Source organism: Dipodomys merriami, unplaced genomic scaffold (assembly GCF_024711535.1).
Source record: "Dipodomys merriami isolate MVZ:Mamm:240054 unplaced genomic scaffold, mDipMer1.0.p SCAF_3808, whole genome shotgun sequence".
Taxonomy (NCBI): Eukaryota; Metazoa; Chordata; class Mammalia; order Rodentia; family Heteromyidae; genus Dipodomys; species Dipodomys merriami.
This window is the reverse complement of record NW_027205391.1, coordinates 6,708-11,533: the sequence shown is the minus strand read 5'-3', so window position 1 is coordinate 11,533 and position 4,826 is coordinate 6,708. Positions and strand designations below refer to the sequence as shown.

Below are 4,826 nucleotides of genomic sequence, written 5' to 3'. Positions count from 1 at the left end.
AGAAAAAAGAGAAAGACAGAGAGGGAGAAAGGGAAAGAAGGGAAAAGGGAGAAGTGTAGAGAGAGAGGAAGAGTGAGGGAGGTGGAGGGAGAGAGAGACAGATTCAAGAGCAGGAAGAGAGGGAAAGGGAATGGTAGAGGTTAGTAGTGGAACAGCAAGAAGAGGAACAGGAGAAGTAGAATAGGAGTAGCTATGGGAGGAATGAAAACAAAGGAAGAGAAATGGTGGGCGGCAGCAGGGAGAAGGTGAGAAAAGTGGAGAGAGAACAGAGAAGACAAAGGAAACAGCATAAGAAAAAAGCACTGAGGTGTAGCAGCACACACTCACAAACACATACACACAACAGACAAAAGGAAAAAAAAAAGAATAGTGATCAAGAAGTCTTACAAATCAACAGTTAATTCCTTCCCACCCACTTTCTTCACTGAAGAATGGCCCATGTGGAATTCAGGATTCCTCAGCTCCCTTCTTAATTTGCCTCCTGTCATTTCTCCTTTACATTTAGTGTCCACCCTGTCATTTACTTTGTACCCATCTTTTCCCTCTTGTGGCCCTTATTGGGACTCTCACCAGAATCCCTTTTTGTTCTTTTAGGGGAGATCTGCTCCCAAATAGCTCTGAGCTGGACCACTGATCCTACCTACTGCAGAAAATCTCATCAGTCTGCTCTGCAGGCTTAGCCTCCTGACATCAGTGCACATATAGCAAAAGTCAGGTGTGCTCAAATCCTCCCTATAACACACTTGTCACCCAAGGGCAGACAGCATCAGCCTGCATCAAAGCCTCTCTGTGGAAATCTCATGGCCCTGGCTAAACCAACACAAATAGCCCAGTGGTAGAGGTCATATCAACCTTACCAAATTTTTGCTACTGTCCAGATGCAGTCATCCCAGGCAGGGTCCATCCAGTGGCACCACTGTATCTCCATACTTTCTCAGGAATGCTGCTCCTTCACAGGTTTCTCTACCTCTACGATCAAGGAAGGAATATTATTCTACTTCATATTTTTAGCCAGTCTAAACAGTGGCTCTGGTTGGTCAGACTGTTCTCTTATTTGAAACTCAGCTAACCCAGCCTTCTGGTTCCCCTTAGAGAAAATGGGGACTCATGGGAGGAGTTGCCATTCAAAACAAACTGTCTTAGTAATAGGGTCTCTTTTATTGTGAGCAAATAAACAACTCTGAAAGAAGAGATGCTTGGATGAAGGTTTTATGTTGGGATAATGATGAGATTTAGAGAGAAATTACACACGCAGGAAAGTGCATTGAAATGGAGGAAAGTAAGGGCAGAAACCATTGATAGTGCATTGGGTGAATGGAGAGAGGTACCTCTCCATTCGCAGTGAAGATTTGCCTTTGTACTCCAACCCAGCCAGTGTAACTAGTGTGCTCAGTAGTTGTACCCAGTCACCTAGAGACTGCGGAAGGAGAAACAGAGTCCAGGATGCTTCCTGCCCCTGAGATCCATGGATTCCTATACCACCAAGCTCAAGGGCCTCACTTTAAACCTAAATAAATAAACTAGCAATTGGGGACACAAGCAACCTACGTGAAAGGTGAGATGACCTGAAGCGTTTGGGACAAAAACACCTTAGTGTTCAGAGGACCAAGGGAAAAGGTTGTTCAATAAAGTGACAATACTATTAAGTAAGGGATCGATGTGTAAATGCCCAGCTCTGAAGGTACAGCAGATTGAGGCCACCTTTCAACTTATCTTTCAGCATTGGAAAGCCTTGGTGATGTCAGCTGTCCTTTCTCCGAAAGGAATCCCTGTCGGAGAATCCCCTAGCAGCCGTCACACAACCTGGCCATGCTGGACTGAGACCTCCACAGTGTGAACTTCCTGCATGACTCCTTTCCCACCTGCAGCTCTTCAATTCCACATCTCTCTGCTTTAGTTAGACTCACCCCGAAGGTCTGAGTCTGGTGGCTTTCAACTGTGCTGTTTCAGAGTTCTGCACTGCTTTCTCTGGGACAGCTTTGCTCTCAATCTGTGAACATTACTTTGGGGCTTTCACACAGCAGCAAAGTCTGCGAAAAATGGTGACTATCCTGTTAGCCACCCTCCTCCAGCCCTGTCTAATGTTCCACCTGAGGTCTATGGCCTCCCCCTGAGGATGCCCAGAGGGAAGACCATTTTCCACTGAGTGGAAACTGTCTAGTGTACCCGACCAGCTAAAAGAATCTGGGCCACAAATGAAGCTGGAACTGGAGCTCTGCAGGGTGTAGAGCAGAAGGACAGGCAGACTGGCACTTTGGGTTCTCTTCAGAGGTAACTGAAAATTTGAGGACAAGCTGAAGGTGTTACATCCTGCAGAATAGGTGGCTCTTTTTTGTGGAGGAAGAAGGCTGGTGGGATTGTCCTCAGGAGGTGTGCATGGTGGACTAGCCAAAAGCATCATTTTTGATTCCACACTTCTGGTATTCTCCTTTATGTTTTCATGGATGAGCAGGTAGGTGCCATGGCTTCATTGAATGCTCTGTTCTTTCTTTTTAATACCAGCTACCGTGTACACCATGTTGCAAATGACTGTGACAATAATGGGGTCCAGCTTGCTGGGCAGTTGCTCATCAGGAAGCAGGCCAAATCCCACACTTAGGGCCAGCCATGGGTGCTCCATTATCTCCTCAATAGCAGGCCTCAGATTGAAGCCCACAGTCAGCAGTTTAGGAAGGAGATAACGTCCCATTGCAGTTGGTAAAGGGGACCGGTGTACCTGGCCTCTAGGATTTGTTTCCATATCTGAGTCATCTTATTCTCCTCAAATGGGAACTTTCCCGTTGTCATCATATACAAAACCTCACCTAAGTCCCCAAATGTCCACCTTGTACCCACTGAACATGTTTTGTAGGATCATTTCAGTGGGGTGGAATAGTAAGGCTCCACAAACCCCCTTTAGCAACTGTCTTGGGGTCACCCTGAAACGCCAAAATCACTGACCTTAACATTGCCATTGGTGTTGAACAGGACGTTGTTGGCTGTCAGGTCTAGGTGTGCAATTCAGTTCTCTTGAAGGTAGTGAACGGCACTCGTGATCTGCTTGAACAACCTCTTGGCTTCATACTGGAATAGGCGTATGCAAGGGGATTTATTGACTCCACCCCAAGAGATGTCCCTGAGTGGCCAGCTCAGTGACAAGGAGTCTTCATCCTCCATCACCTGGAACAATTGGATGATGTGTGGGTGACGTACACTTTTCACAATGGTTACTTCATTTTCTTTTTTCTGTTTGGTCTGGTCGTGGGGACTGAACTCTGGGCCTGGGCACCATCCCTCAGCTCTTCAGCTCAAGGCTAGCAGTCTACCACTTGAGCCACAGGGCCACTTCTGGCTTTTTTCTTATGTGGTGCTGAGGAATCGAACCCAGGGCCCCAGGCATGCAAGGCAAACGCTCTACCACTGAGCCAACTTCCCACCTGCTACCTCGTTTTCTATCTCATGACTTTTCAGATCTTTCCTTGGGAGAACTTTGACTGCCACTGTGGTGTCAGTGAGGCAGTGATGGGCCAGCTTCTCATAGACACAGCTGCAGTAACCAATAATCTTTGTCAAGTTGTACTGTACAATGACAGTGATCTCCCCCTCCCTGGGGGAGGAACTAAAGTTGTACATTAACACTTTGTCCCTGGGATGGCAAGTAATCAAGCTTAAGAATTACCTAAGATGATCTAAATGAAGTGGACAACTAATAAATCTTAAGAAACAGAAGGTAACCTACCAACAAACAAGTAAACACAACCCCCAGCTGAATAAATGAAATCCCCAAACCCAAACAACACAACTACCACTCCCCACACCCAAAGAAAGCAATCAAATAGTTCTGAGTTAGTCCATCAGGTCACCGGAGTAAAAGCTCCCAGCACTGTAACTGAAAAAGCTGGAGAGCAGCTGCCTCATATGTACCCTGTTGGGCATACCTTCACAATGCTCTGTGATGTCAGGGGGAAATGGACCAATCACAAGTCAGGCCATTGACATCAGTGAGGAAGTGGACCAATCAGAGCCCAGTGCACACCTGCTGGCAGTTAGGTACTTGGTCCAGGAAGTCTGTTGCCAATGACAATGGGCACATGGCCGGATGCTCTTACTGCTACCATGGCAGCCATGTGGAAACCATGAGGACATTGGCCAGTGGCCCTCATGTTTCCTCGGGGTTGGGCATCCTAGGATGGCCATCCTAGGATGGCCCCTGTCAGGACATCACCCAGTGGGGTATTGATGAACCACAGAGAGCGAGACAATCCATGGAGGCACAGTGAGAAGTGAACAAAAGAAGTTTATTTACACCAGAAAGGTGTCTTGAGACTTCCTTGTCCTTTTAGATACCCAGAACCAAGAGCAGCCTCAATCACCAAACCTCCAAACCTCCAATAGGCAGTCCTGACACTCCAACTTTTATTGGTTGGTCTTCAAACCACCAATTAGTTGGTCTGCAAACCTTCAAACCTCAGATCTCCAAAGCCCCAAACCTCCAAACCTCCAAAGGGGAAGGCTTTTCCCTTTCTTCCCTTCCTCCCCCACATGTAGGCCTCTCCACTGTCCACAGGCCTCTCTAGAGGGAGGTCCCAAATGGCCTCCAGAGGAGGCCCTGAATGACCTCCAAAGGAGGCCCCAACAGGCCCTTCAAGGAGGCCCTGAGTGACCTCAGGAGGATGTTCCAAATGGCCCCTCAAGAAGTCCCTGAAGGACTGGGATGGTGGCTCAGTGGTAGAGCTCTTGCCTTGCATGCATAAGGCCCTGGGTTCAATTCCTCAGCACCACATAAGAAAAAAGCCAGAAGTGGCCCTGTGGCTCAAGTGGTACAGTGCTAGCCTTGAGCTGAAGAG

The 4,826-nt window shown here is 47.6% G+C and overlaps 1 long non-coding RNA gene across 1 annotated transcript; it reads right to left on the bottom strand.

Annotated features, from left to right (window-relative positions):
• Positions 1-878: 878 nt before the first annotated feature.
• Positions 879-3,789, bottom strand: LOC138805043 (uncharacterized). The gene is made up of 3 exons (XR_011365415.1): positions 3,719-3,789; positions 2,941-3,159; positions 879-969 (listed from the first exon to the last, which is right to left on the bottom strand). It is a non-coding gene; the product is annotated as an uncharacterized lncRNA (long non-coding RNA).
• Positions 3,790-4,826: the final 1,037 nt, after the last annotated feature.